The sequence below is a fragment of the Protopterus annectens genome, chromosome 8.part0 (assembly GCF_019279795.1).
Source record: "Protopterus annectens isolate FY-2018-M chromosome 8.part0, PAN1.0, whole genome shotgun sequence".
NCBI lineage: Eukaryota > Metazoa > Chordata > Ceratodontiformes > Protopteridae > Protopterus > Protopterus annectens.
In genome coordinates, this window is record NC_056741.1 from 1813059079 (window position 1) to 1813077757 (window position 18679).

Genomic DNA, 18679 nt, shown 5'->3' on the forward strand with positions numbered 1-18679 from the left:
ACATTTAGAGTAATGGAAGGGGTTATTTAAAATGGTATTTTTAGGTAATATAAAATGGGGTAATATTGTGCACTTGGTTTTAAACAACAATTTTTAATTTTTAATGTTTTTAACATTTAAGCAAACTGTTAAAGTATGTATTTTAATTGAAATGGCAATGTGTTAACTGGATAATTGACATCCTATTTAAGAGGGCAATTATCACAAGTGGATGTCTTTTTTGTCTGAAGAAGGGGAGATATTAATCTCTCCGAAAGTGCTTGCTTTTGGTTTAATAAAAGTTCTAACATCACAATTTTAAACAACTGTTGCTCTATCTGGATTTGGATAACTTTTTTGTTACACATCGTACGACTATAGTACGGGCTTCGTGAAACGCCTTTCCTTGGTTCTTTTTGTTTTACATAGTTTGTTTGCCTTTTTGGAATCGGGGCTGCCACCTATGTGGTAATTCATGGGTATTCTGTTTTTCCCAAACGGGATGACTATGCATTTTTTGGCATTTAGCTTGAGACTATGACTTTGACACCAGGTGTCCGTCTCAGTAAGGCCCTTTTGGAGAATGTCCGTGTCAGCCAGAGAGTCAATTATGGCTCCCAGTTTGCAGTCATCGGCAAACTTGGTTAGGCATATTCCTCCTGTGTTTGCCAGTACTTCTGAGAAGTTTATGCTGAACAGTAGGGGTGCCAGGACCGAGCCTTGTGGGACACCACTTGTGACTGGTTTAGAGTCAGACCTGGAGCCCGCTATTCTTACCATGTGAGTTCTGTCTGTAAGCCAGTTGGTAGTAACGGAATAACCGTTGCTGTGCACCATTTTATGGGCACGTAGCCTGTGGAGAGGCTGACGTTGAACAGTGTGTTTAGGTGGGGGGGTTAGTTCGTTCTGTAGTTCGTGCAAGACGCAGCCTGGGACACCATCTGGTCCCATTGACGCTGTGCTTTTGGCTTTTGAAATGGCTGTTTTCACCTGTGCGTCTGTGATTTCCGGGACACTACACTTTTCCGGTATGGTTGTGGGCCCTTTTGGGGGTGAGAGGGGGGTGAAGTTTGCACTGAATCTATCTGCCAGGATGTTGGCAATATCAGTGGGTTCAGAATATTTTGTGCTATTTTGCACTAGCTCAGCATATCTGTGAGTTGCCACTTAGATTCTTGACATAGCTAAAGAAGACTTTGTGATTATCTTTCGAATCCTTGGCTATTTTCCATTCGAGGTTAGCCTTGAAAGTTTTTATGAGGGACCTTAGTTTCTTACTGATACTGATCAGGGATGTCTTTCCTTTTGGGGATTTGCTTTTTTTCTGAATTAGTTTCCTCCTCCTATTGTATAGCTTGTTTATGGCAGGGGTCCACCAGACTGGTTTCCTTCTCTTAGGGGAGTGAGTCTTGGTTTTGCTAGGGATGGCATGATTCATGCATCCATGTAGGTGCTCATAGAGTGCATTTCTAAAGGTTCCTGCATCTTGGACACTGTCATCCTTTAGCGTGGGGGCTGTGAAACTTACCACCTCTGTCATATGTAGGTTTGCTATAGAAAAGTTTTTCACTGTGGTTTCCTTGGTTGGAGGTGGTGGTGTGGTGTGGACATCCAGAGTGATTAGTTTATGGTCTGATCTAACCAGTGACGGGTTGACCTCTGGTGTGGAACAACTGTTGCCCATGCTGGTGATGACCAGGTCCAATATGTTTTCACCTTTGGTAGGGGAGTTTACCCGCTGATCCAGGGCATTTGAGTTGATAAATTCCAGGAAGCGCTGGACATGGGAGTTTGTACTTGAGTAGTTTTCCCAGTTAACGGTAGGGTAATTGAAATCACCCAATATCAGGGTGTTTGGTAGGACCTTCATGTTTTTTCAGTGTCTCCAGAAAGGCGGAGTGGTGGTCCTGGGTCATGGAGGGTATTCTGTAGCAGGCCACAATTTGCATTGCAGATTTGCGTGATGTTAGTTGCACATGGATGATCTTGTAGGTATCATGCTGCGCCACTAACCTGGAGGTGTAGGTATCCTTGATGAATATGGATACACCCCCTCCTTTTGTGTTTCGGTCCATGTTCTGTGGCCGAAATGTGTGGTATGAGTTGTAGCCCAGTAGTGCTGCGGTGCTCTGTGGAGCCTTGAACCAGGTTTCAGTTACTGCACAAATGTCGACATTCTCCATACTGACGAGTGCTTTGAGCACATGCATTTTGAGATTTAAACTCCTAGCGTTGAGTAGCATAACCCTCATTTTTTTTTCATTTGTGCTGTTTACGGAGGTGGGTTTGACTTTTGAGCCTTGCCTAAAAAAGGCACTATGGGGGCAGCAAGAGCCTTGGCCAGTATTCGAAAGCCTATGGGTGACAGGTGCAAGCCGTCTCTTGCGAAGCATTGAGGCCTGTCGAGCATATCATCCCAGGCTGACAGACACTGGGTCCCCTTTGAATGACACCAGAAGCTTAGCCATTTTTTGAAATTGATCATTTTTTCTTTATACTGCGGTATCATTCTTGGTGAGAGCAGGATGCTACTCAGGGTCAGGGTCATACCTGCCTGGACTACATGATCAGAGGGCTCTTCCATGTCTCTTTTCATGTAGTCCAGGGAGGTACGTCTCAGGTCATTCACACCAACATGAACAATGACAGAGTCATATTTGTACTTGTTCTGGAGTGACCTGAGTGCTTGTGTTATGTGGTGGATTCTGGCTCCCGAAAGGTAGCTAACAGTAACCTTCTCCTTGTCCAGCCTAGTGAGTGGGACATCAGTGTGCCTGACTATAAAGTCGCCTATTACTAGTGTGTTAGGTATGTTATTTTGCCTTAAGGGCTGTGGTTGTGCGGCACACTGATTTTGTATTTTATGTGTTGTCTGGTTTGTGACGGGAGGTGCAGGTTTTTTGGGTGTCTGCTTTGGAGGTCTGTGATGCTTTTGTAGGTTTTTATTTAGAGCCTCCGAGTATGATTTTGTGTATTTATGTGTATTTTTTGCCAGTGCTAGTTTAGTATGTCTCTGTGAGGCTGGAGGTGTGGTTCAAGTATTAACCTTCTCCTCATGACTGCCTGTTCCAGTCTTGGATGGAGAGAGCTTAACCTCCAATTTAGCTGTATAATTGCATCTCTTGCATATGTTAATGTTTTGTGGTAGGAGGAGAGGGTTGCCTGTGTACATGAGGCAGTTGTAACATTGCCTCAGGATACCCAGGTTCACCAGCTGGACTGGACAGTATACCTGAAATTGCCCTTTGGTCATGTCTGAATAGTAGGGTGAGCTGCTTAGTCACTTGGTTGGTGAGGGGTGAATAATGAGCCTTGCCCTGCTGGGCAATCAAGTGTCAGGGTTTATTAGTGCCTGCTATTAGGTCTGAGCAAGTGCTGGACTGTAGAATGCTTTTTAAGTGCTTAGGTTGAGAGTTAGACTACTTTCAAGGGAAAAACTGAAGAGGAGACTTGGTGGATCTGGGAATAATTTAGCCCTATCTAACTGGCGCTGCCCGGACGTGCAAAACCGTGCAAACACTGTTTTTACAGCAGGGAAATGAAAGAGAGAGAAATTAGCCCAAAATGGTCCATAAACTACTAAATTCTGGGCTGGAACCACTCTTCCAGGGACAGATGGCTGCTCAAAGCTCCCTCTCTCACAGGTGAACAGAGCAACCTCCCTCTATCCAAGTAAGGTATGGGCAGCTCAGAAAATTGGAACAGCCCTGAATTCAGCACTAGCCTGAAAACTGGACTATACTAGCTTAGAAAGGTGGGAAACAACGGAAAAAAATGTTTTAAAAGGTAAGGCAAAAACAGTAAAAAAGATACACTTAAAACAGCTTTAGATGTTTACAGGCAATCAGAAAAGGCTTTTAAAGAAATTACCCAATTAACCAGTAAAAAAAATCTCAAAACTGAGCCCTGTTCCTGTAGTCTTCAATCAGACAAGTTCTAACTGCACACTCCTGCCACTGCGGTGCAGGGGAACCTTCTCCAAAAAAGAAGGCCTGGGTTAGTGCTCAAGTTATACAAACAAAGCTAGATTCAGCAGGCCTGGATCTAGTCTATGCTACAGCAAACAAGGCACACCAATTTCAGTAAGAAACAGTTCAAATAATGCAGGCACTATAAGCCTTTAACCAGAAATTCTCAGCTCAGAAGGGCAAAGTCCAGTCTCTCCTCCCACAAGAGTGCAGACCACGAACCTTCTTAATGTAAAATAACTGGCTTGAAGCCCAAGTGCTTAAACCAGAACTAATACACTTTTAGAATAACTGACACTGAGCCTTCAATCAGCAGTTCCCAACTTAGAAGGATGTAAGCTACCTGTCCTGCCACAACAGTGCAAAACACAAATCTTCTTAATGTGAAACAACTGGTCTGAAGCCCAAGTGCTTAAACCAAAAGGCTTAGAATGATAGTTACACCAAGCAGTAATAAATACAACTGAGAACTTTTAAGATGACGCAAAAGCAAAATAAAGTAGGAAGAAACACAAATACAGTAAAAGCAGATGAAAAAAGTGCAATTTTTTTTTTTTGAGTGAGTTGTAAAACCCAGTGAAGAGGATCACTAAGTTGTTTGGCACTTTCGGGAACCGTTCATCAGAATTGCCTATAAATACCGTAATGTTTCCAAGTTTTATCATATAAAGTAGTGTTTTCTTTAAATAATGGTTCTTCTGAATTGTGAAGACTTACTGAAAGAGCCATTGCCCAAAACGGACCGAGGTACAGTAAGAACAGAATTGTAATATACACTGGGAATGAAGATAATGTAATAAAAATAAATAGTAGAACAGGTATTTAATGATAAAACTGAAGATAATTACCTCAAGGCTGAGTAATGTGTATGGACCTTGAGTGGTTATCAATCCAAAGTAAAAAAAAAAAGAGACTCCAGAATGGTTTTAGGACAACCACGGCACAAGCTTCCCTGATTAACCTTACTGTAAAGAAATTGTACCAGGTAGGAAGTAAACAGGGCAGGGGAATCTGCCAGCCATAGCTAGCAAAACAAGCCTGGGGCTAGAAATAGTGGCCGTGCGGTTAAAAGGTAACCACATGAGAAACAAATCCACAAGTATACCTGGACCGGTCTGAAGTGAAACTGGTGAAAGTCAAGCTAAACACTAATTTACCCCTTATAGAGTGACACAGCAAGATGTAAAAACAAACTAAAATTGGTGAGAAACAAAACCAAGCCAATCAAATTAAATGGATACAAGTGGAAGAATACAATTAGTAGGAAAGAAACATAGCTACATATACCAGACATGTTGGATTTAAAGAACATAAGATGGAAAATATTTTAGTGGAATTTCCTGTGGTCCAATTTTTTAAGGTTGAGGACGGACATCAGTTATTCTGTGGTGTTTAGACTGAGGGTTTTTCTGGCCACTAATTTGATCTGCCAACTAAGTTCTTTCTTTTCCAGAAGGTTGTTGCTGCTGCCATTCAGTGGAATGTCCAGGATCTGGCCCAGATTGTGAAAAACAAACTTATTATGCCCCATATATTTTCTGACATGGATTGCCAGTGTGTTATACTGTAGATCATGGCAGTGTTTTCTCTTCTAGCTTTTAGCTTAACAGTCTTTCCCATGTAAAAATCTTGGCATTTTAGACACTGCTCTGTAAACAACCCTTTCATTGTTACAGTTGTCTGTAATAAAGGAAGGAAAGTACTTGCTGTTGTTAGGAAAAAGAACCTGTCCTTACCGCTCATATATTGGCAGGGTGCATGGTGGAGTCACTTCAAGGAAAAGTTCCTCCACTTGATGTCGTTCTGGATCCAGTTTTCTTGAGGTAGTCCCTAATATTTTGTCCTCTCCTTGGGATACAGCTGGGTCTAAGTGGGAAGATTTGTCCAAAGCTTCTGTTGCCTGTAATAATTGTCCAGTTGTCGATAACATTTTTAATCTCTTGATAATCCTGGGAATAATGGAGTGCCATATTGAGTTCCCACTACTTGTTATTAGAAATGGTGTTGAATCTGCAGAGGTCTCTCCCAATGGGAGTGCCTTAAAGGAACCTTGTCGAATAATGGTTGTTAGGCCCTCATTTAGCAGCCTGTTGCTATATCCTCTGGCCAAAAAGTCCTTCTCTAAGTTGTGAATATTCCTTGTGAAGTTCTTGAGCTCCGTTGATTCCCTGGTGATTCTAAGACCATTTGATTTGACTACATTTCTGTCACTCTCCTACTTTGTGAGTTCTGTTCAAGCAGCTTTATTTTATACAAACACATCACAATACAAGTTAACTGACTTTGACTTATGTAACTTATACAAGCTAACTGCTGGAATCATTCATGCTTACTCTCTGGCTGCACTCTTAAAATGGCGCTAGTAATGGCACATGGTTGCTATTTACATATGCATGTTGCATCTTTGAGATGCTTCTTAAAGGTATAATACACAGCACATGCACTGTGATCTACATCCTCCCTCTTGAAAAAGTAAAAACATGCACTGTTATGAATCTTTTTGGCATGCAGATATCACAGTTTTTTCTCATGCATTAATTCAGAATAAAATACATATATACATAATTAAGTTTAAGTTCCTGTGTATTTCACACTGCGCCTTACTTGTCTATAACGTGTGACTTAAAATTGGGAATTAGAGTTAGCAACTGGAACTGTGTCTCAGTATAATGTTCGATTATGGAATTATCTGGAACATCTTTAGGAATGGATTCAGGGGTAGGAACGCACTCTGGAATAGATCCAATGTTTCGTTCACTCTGAGATTTAGTCTGTGACACTAGAATAATGTTGTGATAATGGTTCTGGTACAGGAAGTAGATGTCTGTAATGTCTCCTGTGCTCCATACCCTTAGATCTACAAGGTAGGATCTCGGTTTGACACAAATTGCGGTAACCTGACCAATCCAGTCAAAACCTTTCATCATTTGTATTCTTACTGTCTCTCCTTCCCTCAGTGAACGAAGAAATCTGCTCAATTTCTCATAACTGGACTTCTGGATGGAACGCCTCTTGAATTGTTGAGCCTTTATACCTCTTTTGTTCTTGACTTTAGGCTTCAATAAACTGGAACTAATAGGTAACGTAGTTCTGGTTTGCCTCTAAATAAGTTTTTTAGCAGGTGAGTCTAGAATATTGTCACGGGGTATTTTCTGAGATTAAGTAAATAGCAAAAGACGTTATTGTCATGCTTTGACATTTCAGGTGGTTGCTTTGCACTCTGCACTGCGCATTCAGCTAAACCACTTGACTGTGGATATTCAGGACTGCTAGTAACATGTACAAAGTCTCATTCTCTTGTAAAAATCTGAAACAACTAACTAGTAAATTGAGTAGCATTGTCAGAAATAAGTTTGTGAGGAGTACAATGGACTGAGAAATGATGTTTCAACTTAGTAATAACAGCAATAGATATTAATTTAGAAACTCAAAACTTTTGAACTCAAAACGAACCACAGATAAAAACTAGTCCTGTTGTACAGATCCAAAACCACACTAGGACAGTATATTTAAAGCTTTCATCCACTTTTTATTTTGTGAACTTCTTCAGAAAAAAACACATTGCACTACCCAAGCTTCCTTTTATACCTTAATTCTAATTAAATACAGGAAATGACAACAAATTGGTTCTAATGAAAATGAAAATAAAATGTAAAATGAATAAATGCATATGTATATCCTAACATTGTAAAATACATTACTTTAAATATATGAAAAATATTATGTACAAAAAAATAAAATGTGTTCATATAAAAAAATCATCTGTATTTTAAAAAACATTTTAAATTTATAGTTTCATCTAATCCAGGTGCATTGTCTGCACCTAGATATAACTGCCAAAATGCTTCCTTACACTCTAATGTGTTGTTATATCTAGGTGCAGACAATGCACCTGGATTAAATGAAACTATACATTTAAAATGTAAAATGTTTTTTAAAATACAGATTTTTTTATATGTACATATTTTATTTTTTTGTACATAATATTTTTCATATATTTAAAGTAATGTATTTTGCAATGTTAGGATATACATATACATTTATTCATTTTACATTTTATTTTCATTTTCATTAGAACCAACTTGATGTCATTTCCTGTATTTAATTAGAAATAAGGTATAAAAAGGAATCTTGGGTAGTGCAATGTGTTTTATGAAGAAGTTCACAAAATAAAAAGTGGATGAAAGCGCTAAATATACTGTCCTAGTGTGGTTTTGGATCTGTGCAACAGGACTGTTTTTTTATCTGTAGATGTTAATTTAGGTAATAAGTCAATCTGAAACCAGTTCAAATAAGAGTCTACCAATACCAAGTAGTGTTGACTGTTCCACTCGAAAATATCAGTGGTACTGTCAACCAAGGTAGTTCAGGAACTTGACTTAGCTGAAGTGGTTCTCTTTGCAGATGCGGTCTAGTACTATTGCATACTGAACAAGAAGAAAGTACTTTATCAACATCTTTCAGTACTGAAGGTGAAAGCACTAATTCTCTCACTTTTCTCTTAGTGGATGTGGAACCTGGGTGACCACGATGCAAAATCTGGATATATTCTTTTTGTAAGGAAGCTGGAACAACAACTTTAGGACCTTTGAAAATAATGCCATCTTCCATCAACATTTCATCTCTGTAAGGAAAATATGTTTGCACTTCATGTGGTAGACTTGATTGCTTCGACGGCCATCCATCATTAATGCAGTGATTGAGCTTTTGCAAAATTGGATCAGTCTTAGTGAGATCCCTTAACTCATCAAACCTAGTGGTAGAAAAATTCCGCACTACATTCATGTCAAAGTCAAATTTTTCTGCATCAAGCTGTTCTGTTGTGTTTCTGGGCAATCTGGATAAGGTATCAGATAAATAGAGTAGTTTGCCTTTCATATACACCATCTTGAAGTTGTACTTTTGCAATTTGAGCATCATTCTTCGTAATCTCGCTGGAGCTGATTGCATAGGCCTCTTTAGAATAGTAACTAGAGGTTGGTGGTCAGTTTCAATGTGAATAGCTTGACCATAAATATAATCATGAAACTTGGAACATGCAAATACTATTGCCAAAAGTTCTTCCTCAATTTGATCATACTCCATTTCAGTTTGAGTAAGTGTTCTAGATGCATAGGCTACTGGTATACAGTCTTGAAGTATGACTGCACCCAGACCAAATTTGAAGCAACACAGGAAAGAGTGGCTGGTTTATTCACATCATAGTATCTTAATGTAGGTGGGGTGGCAATTTTCTGCTTAGGGTCTTCAAATGCTGTCTGGTGATTTTCTAACCATGACTGTGCAACATTTTTGCGCGTTAGCTCTCTTAAAGGTGCTGTAACCGTAAGTTTGACTAAATAGTTGACCATGCCTAGAAAACATTGTAGAGCTTGCACATTGTCTGGTGCTGACATTTTAAGGATAGCTGCTTGCTTGATCTGGTCTGATCTCAAGCCAGTACTGGTAAATAAATGTCCTACATATGTAAATTCTGGTAGCCTGAATTGTATTTCAGAGGATGGAGTTGGAAGTTTACTTCACTTGCTCTGTCTAGAATTCTCTTTAGGTTTCTGTCATGCTCTGCTTCACCATTGCCTTTAACCAATAAATCATCTGCTATTATGGCACAAGTATAGCCCAAATAAATTTGCTCCATTGCATACTAGAAGGCTTCACGTCTCACTTATTCCAAATGGCATCCTTAGGAATCTGTATCTGCCAACTGGAGTGCCAGAAGTGGTTAGAAATGAGGATTTGTGATCAAGTATTACTTGCCAAAATGAACTTTTTGCATCCAAAACAGAAAAAACAGTGGCATTTGGTATTTGGGCTATGACCTCTTCAACTGTACGCATTGGATGATATGGTCTCCTCGATGCTTTGCTCCAATCCCTTCGGTCAGTGCATTTTCTGATTTTGTCTGAAACTTTTTTGGAGTTGCTACCTTAGATGACACCCATTCATGTAGCTTTGTAACTGGACAAATCACACCCTGCTGCACCATTTTATCTATCTGAGCTTTAACTTTGACCTGCATAGCTTTTGGAACACTTCTTGCTGGTCTGACTACTGGAGTGACCTCTGAGCCTAACTTCATGGAGTACACAACTGGAAGTTTGCCCAACTTGGCCTCAAAGACATCAGCATGCTCTGATAAAATGGCTTCAGGAAATTAGAACTAGGAGATGTACTTATGTGATGAACATCTTTCGTAAAAGAAATCAGATTCATTCTCAAGCTATCTTTGAGACCTAGTAAATATTGTACTGTTCTTCGTACCACATAGAATAACAAGTTGTAACAGCTCTTGGCCAAATAACATGAAAGCATCACTGAAGCTTCGGTTTGAATCACTTCACCTCCATAAGCAACACGTTTTGCACTACTGGCCACATTGAGTTGCTCATTAGCTTTCACTTTAGCAAATGTGTCTGCTGACATAACATTACACTTTGAACCAGTGTCTACTTTAATCTCTGTGGATTTGCAATTGATCCGGACAGTACAAAACACTTTTCTCTTTGCTAATAAATTCACTGCATCAACTCTTTCACCAACTACTGATGCACCATCCACACAAAAAGTTGACTGTTGCATTTCCACTTGATCAACTTACTTTTTTGTGTGACCTTTTTTAACAACTGTGTGAGGTTTACTTGATTTGCAAAACTTTTGAAAATGGTTCCGTTTTTTTTACTCTTGACATTGCTGAGCAAAGGCTAAGCATTTCTCTGTTTTCGACTCATGATTTGCACCAGAATTGCAACAGTTAATAAAACTGGAGTTGCGTTTCGCTGATTCACACCTGTATTGCACTGGGGAACTGGCCTTAGAACTTGCTGGAAAGCTATGTCTCCTTCCAGGAAACCCCATAGCAATTGTAGCTGACATGTGCTTAGGTCTGCTTCTGTTTGCCATGTACTGCATACTATCTACACTTGATCTGGAGCTTGCTGAAACCGTGGTCGTCACTCGCAAGCATACTTATATGTTTTTCTGTCACCTCAAGGATTTGACAAATCTCTGTGGCCTTACTCAACGTTAAATCACAGTCACAAAGCAAGATCTTTCTCACAGCAGCACTATTAGTACTACACACAGTCCTGTCCTTTATTAACTCATCTTTTACGTCACCAAACTGACAAGATTTAGCTTTGTTTTTCAGGTCAGTTATGTAAGCTGCAAAAGTTTCCCCTGGTTTCTGATCTCCCATGTGAAACAAATGCCTTTCTAATGTAATATTTGTCTGAGGGTTGCATATTTCTTTGCAGTTATGCTTCAGACACTCGGGATCCTCCCTTGATGCAGCCTGTACAACAGTATGACAAGTTTCACCTTCTCCCTCATATACTGCTGGTGGAATACAAATGAACGCTCTCTTTCTATGGCCTCTGACGAAGCAAGATTTAACACAATGAATGCCTTGGTGCATGTATCTTTATCTGAATAAGCTTCTTGTATGAAAATATACTCTTGCTCTGTTATTCTCCAATTCTCTGTAATATTCTGATGAAATACAGTGGAAATCTGTCTTGCCATAGTAACACATAATCATGAATGTTTTGCAAATAAGCACAAGACATATGCATAAAGCAGAAATTTATGCTAGTACTTGTACTCTGCCCTTATGGTTTATACTTCTTAAATTACGCTCCTTGGCTTTTCAAAACAATGCAATTGGACATACTCTACAAAATAACAATCTAGGGCAATGTAACACCTTTTGAATTTGCTATATTGCCAAAGTAATTTATCATCATTTTAAAAAACATTTCTAATGACTTCATGATGCAAATGAACTGGGCAAGAGAAACCCAGAGACAATAATATTTTGAAGTAATTGCACTTTGCAAAAAAACTGCACGCAGCACACTGAAATATCCCCAGAATGGCGGTAGCTTTCCAGACAGATCTTTACAGTATGAGAAACACTCCGTAATGGTAAGAGTTTGCAACTACACACACCCAGCACAAAGAACTTTTTGATATAGCTGTACTTTGACTGTACTTCATGAAACAGTTGCACTTTGCACACAAACTCTTTGGAATACATGCACAGTAATAAGCACTTTTACACACTATGAGATACTTCAAATAACTTTATTTATGCCCTTGATACAGTACAAAGTCATAGTTATGCCAAAACACAGCACTTTGCCAAACAACATGCAGTTGTTTTTTTTTTATTTATGCTTCATGTGTCCTGTTTGCTCTTATTATTTTAGGTTTGGCCATTTAATCTCTTTTCATGCCCATTGTTATTTTCTTGGGCTAGTTTTACTCCAGACATGCCCATTTTGCCTCAAACATGCTCGTTTTGCTTTAAACCTCTTATTTTGAACATTTCCCTTAGTTACTAGACCCTTTTTGCTTTCCATTTGCTTAATAATAATATGGTTTGTGCCTTTGTAATGCACCGTCTTATCCTTTTTATAGAATAAATAGCTTGTACGAATTCTCTTTTCCTTTGATTCTTTTCTGGCTCTTTTTTGTGCTTGTTTCTCTGTTTACCTTCACTGTTATCTTTGCACCTTATGGCTTCGAATATCAATCTCTTCGATCCCAGTTCTGACACCATGTTGAGCTCCTACTGTGGACATAGTAGAAAAGACTTCTTGGGTTCTGTTCAAGCAGCTTTATTTTATACAAACACATCACAATAGAAGTTAACTGACTTTAACTTAAATAACGTATTTACAAACTGTTGGAATCATACATGCTTACATTCTGGCTGCACTCTTAAAATGGCACTAGTAATGGCTTGTACTTGATATTTATATATGCGCATTGCATCTTTGAGATGATGCTTTAAAGGTACAGTATCCAGCACATACACTCTGATCTACAATTACTTTTAAGTCTGTATGGCTGCATGGTGTTGAAATGAAATAGCATGTTGACCGTGGTCAGCTTACGCAAAGGTTGATAGTGAGTCCTTTGCTGTCCTGGGTTTTGCTGATACACAAATCCAGAAATTCTACTTTGTCTAGGCTCTGTTTTAAAGTGAAGTGAAAAAGTCTGCAGATTCGCTGATGTGCTTAAGAAAATTGTTGAGAAGGTCTTAGCTTATATTCCAGACAATGAAACTATCACCTATAAATCTCAGATAGCACCCCATTTGCTGGAAAAAGGGTGAGTCATACACTAATTTGGCTTCACATTTACCTAGGGCAGTATTGGTTAACAAAGTAAAGAAAAAGCTAATGTGATTAAACATCAACTTCTTTGCAGTTTGGACTGCAAAATGGCTGTGAAACAGAACAGACTCTTTCGGAATACATGGTACCCTCTGTAAAAAAAAATTTAACTAGTGGCATTCCTCTGCAAGTTAGGCAGTGTGATGCATTATCTCCTTCAGATGTAACTGGATGATTGGATAGGTAATCGCAAATTCACCCCTGGCTTGAGTGGCCTCGCCTTCCTTCAGAGAGGAGATTAAGTTTGATGGTGTTTACTGGCAAGGTGTACATGCACATACGTTTCAGTTGCCTTGTGTTTTGTTCTCTTCTCTTTGGAATCTATTTCTTTGAAGTATACCCCAATACTAATAACCTTTGGCAAATTAAATTTTTAGATGACTCAGTTAGGAGATATCCTGAACTACCCCTGACATTCAGCAACTCTCCACTAAGGCTTTATCACATTAGCAATTGGTGTTTTTGTCATGACCTTACTCTAAAAACAAAGAAATGTAGTATAGTCACCTTTGGTTAAACTACTACTCCTCCATATTATCACAAAATTGTAATCCATTTTTAGGCTGAAACTATGATCTTTGATTTAAGAGTGGACTTGTGCTGTCCTTAAATAATTATATCGCTATATTTCAAGTGCTGTCAAAAAATCCTTCTACCTTTTTAATGTCATTTGTTGTGGTTTTCTTACAGATTTCAAGCCATACTAATTCCTTTTTACTGCACTATCATTTACCCCACCATAAAATACAAGGGTCAGTATGGCACAGATAGTTCTAAACAACACCCGCAAACTAATATGACCCCAATGTTTTATAGCAAAATCAATTTACAGATCATGGAAGTGCTCTTCTACTTTTTCTTTCAGAAGAAAGATATTGCCATTATTTTCTTGGCCTATAAATTCCTTCAATATATCTGTCTTCTGTCTTCCAAGCTGTGTCCAGTTTTGTTGTCTGATGCGTCTTTTTCCACAAAGGGAAAAAATAATCAGTTAATAACCATTCTGTAATCCAGTTCTATGGCAAAATATCAGTAAGGCTTGCTTGATAGGGAAATTGCTCACCTGTTGTCTCCATCACCCATGGACCAAGGTTCCCCTCCAAATCAGACAGTACAAAACCCTTGTAACATGCAAACTTAAGCAAGGCATGGAATTCTGAAAATTCATCTTGGGAGTCGCTGCTAGAATCTATTCAGCTTAGAGTACTTTATCATTATTGACTTAGTTTTCAATGACTGACATACCACTACCTTAGTATAATCCTATAAACCAAATTGCTAGGTGCCTTCTAAAGAGCTACCAGATTCTGGTAGAAAAGCTTCAGTAACAGAATCATTTCATAATTGTAAAGTTGTTGCAGTTTGTTGTGATTCAGGGGACTTTTCTTAAGCCAGATGTAGACTAAAACCAGCAGTCATGTATCAATCTTTCAAAAAGTTTAAAAAAAGGAAAATTAAACAGCTGTTCTTTACAGGTGTTTTAAGAATATGTTGGGCACTTAACGGCACATTCAGCTTGCAGAAAATAATCAGCAGAGTAAAAAAAAAAATGACAAATACAAGAATACCATGAAGGGTGTTAAAAAGGAGATGAAAACAAAAACAGAGAATCAGTTTGTGATCTTTACTGGTGAAGGCCTTATGTAACTTTCTGTGTTTAAAATAATTATGAAGACTGTTCATGACCCAGCTGCACTTTCGTCAACAAGATTAGATATTTAAAATTATTGCTGATGAGCACACATGTATATACATATACAGGTATGTCGGTGTGTTTGTGTGTGTGTATTTGTATGCTTATGTGCAGACAGACACACATGCACGTGCTAACTGTATAAACAAACTTCAAATGAGCCAGTAATATTGTACTTTACTGTACTAGTAAATAATGTGTATTCTTTCCTATTTAAGTTTCTGATGTTGGAGATGCTGATTGTTAGCCAGTAGTAAATCAAAGCATCAACTCGAAAAAGTTAAGTTTACTTCAGTTTCATTAGTGAAATGTGAATTTTATTCTAAGCAGTGAAATCCAGTGATTGCTGGAATATGAAAAAGATGGAATTAGTGTTTCCTAAAGAATGCCTGACAGCAGAGAAGTGATGATGTGGCATATATCCAGATATACTATGTAAGCAAGTATCTTGATTTTCCAACCATATGAATGAGCTTAAAACATCTGCAAACATCTGCATTGGTGGTTCAGTGGTAGAATTCTCGCCTGCCACGCGGGGGGCCCGGGTTCAATTCCCGGCCAATGCATGACTACTTTTTTAGATTCATTAGTCACACAAAACATGCAGCAGTAGAAAAGAAATGAAAAAAATAGCACAATTTTAGCCCTTCATCTCACCTGTATCATCTCTGTTTCATAACTGTACTTGAAGGATAAATGTTTACTGATGATTCTCTATCAGACATGTTTGTCTTCTTTACTTAAGTTTATGTGACACCAGTGCATCCCAGAATGTGAAGATGACTATGGAAAGGACAGGAGAGCCCGATCCTGCTTCCATTCTATTTCACAGATGACAGTCTCTTCTTAAAATGATCAATCTGAAGTAGTTAACTTCATTTGTGCAGCAACCTTTGGGAGTCGGATCCGACCTCAGATCCAAGCCGGAAGTTTTCAACAGCTTTAGATCCAAGCTCCAAGCTCCTCCCCCTACCCATAATCCCTTGCCAACCCTGACTGACCTCAACCCCAGGGCACTGAAGGACTGGAGGTCTAAGCTGATTCTGGTGGGTCTTCTGCCCCCGGATTCGGCTTCTACCTCCAGTCCTTCCGTGGCTCCCGCAGCGGCTGCCACTCCTGCTTCCCTCCCCCCAGCCGGGACTCAACCTCCCACCTTAGGCTCAGAGGAGAGGGAGTCTAGGAAAGAAAGGAAGAGGTGGAGAAGCACCACAAGCGGCGGGCTGAGGCCTCCGCTTCGGCCTCCCCAGCTAAGCGGTCTTCCCCTCCAGGTCTTCTGGTTCTCCTTCTTCTCGGATCTGGTCCCCGTGCTTTTCACCGGGTCCTGAGGAGGAGGAGACACGATCTCCATCGAGGTCATCGACACTCCCACCCCACCTCGGTGGCCTCGTTGAGATCTACGAGAAGTCTCACATATGCAGATTTGGACCGGATGATGAGAAGATTCCTCCAGGCCCAACTGCAGATGGGAATGCTCCTGCCTCCCCCCTCCGGGGGGGGGAGCTCGACCCCCTTCTTTGCCCCGATAGCGCCTTCTCCATCCCATTTCCTGGGTTCGGAGTCTTCGGAGCCGGGCACCCTTGGAGCCGGGGGTGTGTCGGCGCCGATAGTCTTGGGTACTTCGGCGCCGACACTTCCCTCGAGTCTGTCGGGTCCATTTTCTTCGGATCCGAGCTCTCGGAGCCAACGGCTGAGCTTCGGATCCGGTGGTATCGGTATGCCTTTGGCTCTGTCCGGGTCAGAGCATGCTGGTCTGTCGGATACGATCGCTTCGGCGCCGGCCCTGATCCATCGGATCTGAGGGAGAGTCTGCTTTTGGATCCCAGAGAGAGCAGCTCTCCCTCGGCATTCGACGTGGTAGAGAGGGTTCTGTCGAGGGCCCTTGCCACGGCTCCACCCTGCACTCCATCTCAGTTGGGCCCGGCTTCCATCACCCGTCCCCAGGGACAGCCTGCTTTGATGTCACAGGTAGTTCCAGTGGAACAAGACGTTGCTGGTAAGCCCTCCTCGGACAGCCCCCCCTGAGGAGGTCCCTCACAAGCGAAGGTGCAAGAGGAGGCACCTGGACTCCCCCGAGTCCTTGACTGAGGACACGGATTTGGAGGAAGGGGAAGGCTCCCCAAGATCACCTCCCAAAGATATCTCATTTGGTGACATCATGGAGATGCTCAGAATAAAGGGGGGGTGGTCTGCTCCAAAGCCTACCTCAGACGAATCCGTGTTGCTGGAGGCATTTGTAGCAGGCCCGTCTACCTCTTGGGTGTCCCCTCCGGCCGACCCCTGGTAGATTTGATCACTACCAGGGTGTGGAAGGAGCCGGACACTGTGGAGCCAGTCCCCACGCCCCCAGACAAGATCCTTAGCCCACCCTCTGACAAGTCCCACTGGAGTAAGGGTCCCTCGGTAGATGCCATGTTGGTGGCGGTGGCCACCAAGAGGGAACTTGCTCAGGAGAGTCCCTCGGTTCATCCCCCGAGCAAGGAGTCTCGGTCAATGGACCGCCTAGGGAAGTGGGTGTTTAGTTCAGCAACCTTCTCGGTGAGGTCACTGAACTACATGGCAAACGTGCTCCGACTGCAGCGGGACCTTATTAAAGAGTACGCTGTGTCCGCCCAGAGTCCATGTCGGCGGAGGACAAACAATTGCACTCCACCCGGATGGCCACTCTACGATCTATATCTAACACCTTTATACGGCTTCTGTCTCATGCCATGGAAGGAGCCGCTAGAGCCGGCGGAGCGGGCCTCGTTATGAGACGTCAGGCCTGGCTCCGACACTGTGATTTCGCAGAACCCTTCAAAGCGTCGTTCGCTAATGCCCCTTTTGATGGTTCTGCCCTCTTCAGCAAAACCATGCGAGATACCTTGGTCCAGAGTGAAAAGGACGGGAAGACGTCTGCTGTCGGGGTCCGCTTCTCTGCTCCCCAGAGGTCCTTTTCTAAGAACCAAAAGGGACAGAAGAAGATGTGGTTCCGGAAGTCGCAACAGTCCCGTCCCGCTCCGGACTCCCAGTCCTTCTGCGGCAGAGGAGGGCAGGGTGGATGCCGCCCTAGAGGCAGAGGGGGCCCACGAACTTTGAATCCAGTGAACCCTTCTCGGACCAACCCACACAACACCCCTGAGGGGTTGCCCGACTGCTCCACTCTGGAGGCAGTCGGTTGGCGTTTCTCGAAGCACCCAGCAGCTTGGGAGTCCATCACGACAGACCGCTGGGTGCTTCTCATCATATCCAGAGGATACCAAATTCCCTTTTCTCGTTATCCACACAGCCCCAGATACCTTCTAAATGCCCCACCCGAGCAGAGGGAGGCCGTAGCATTGGAAATCCAACATTTGTTGGAAAAAAGAGCCATCCAACACATCCCCCTAGACCAGTGCAGGTCCGGGTTTTACTCCAGGTTCTTCTTGGTGCCAAAAAAGATGGGGGACTTAAGACTGATCATTGACCTCTCTTCCCTGAACCTGTTAGTAACCAAAGAAAAGTTCCGCATGGTCAATCTTCAATCCATTCTCCCCCTTTTGCGGAAGAACGATTGGATGTGCTCTATAGACCTCAAGGATGCGTACTACCACATTCTGATGGACAGGCGATCCAGGAGGTTCCTCCACTTCTGGCTGGGAGCCAGTCATTTCTAATTTAGGGTCCTCCCCTTTGGTCTCACCACAGCCCCCAGGGTGTTCACCAAAGTGTTAGCAGTGATAGCAGCCCACCTGAGGCTCCAGGGAATTCAGGTCTTCCCGTACCTGGACAACTGGCTCCTGACTGCCCCGACAAGGCATCTACTCTGTACAGCCAGAAACTACTTTCTCCATCTAGCTTCCCGGCTGGGGATCACTATCAACACAAAGAAGTCATCTCTTACT

At 41.6% G+C, this 18679-nt stretch overlaps 1 protein-coding gene and 1 non-coding gene across 3 annotated transcripts in view; both read left to right on the forward strand.

Moving 5' to 3' along the window:
* The window catches only part of VAC14 (VAC14 component of PIKFYVE complex), a 3391123-nt gene that overhangs the window by 1512679 nt on the left and 1859765 nt on the right, over positions 1–18679 (forward strand). The window lies entirely within an intron of this gene.
* TRNAG-GCC lies at positions 15315–15385 on the forward strand. The gene has a single exon. It is a non-coding gene; the product is annotated as a tRNA-Gly (tRNA).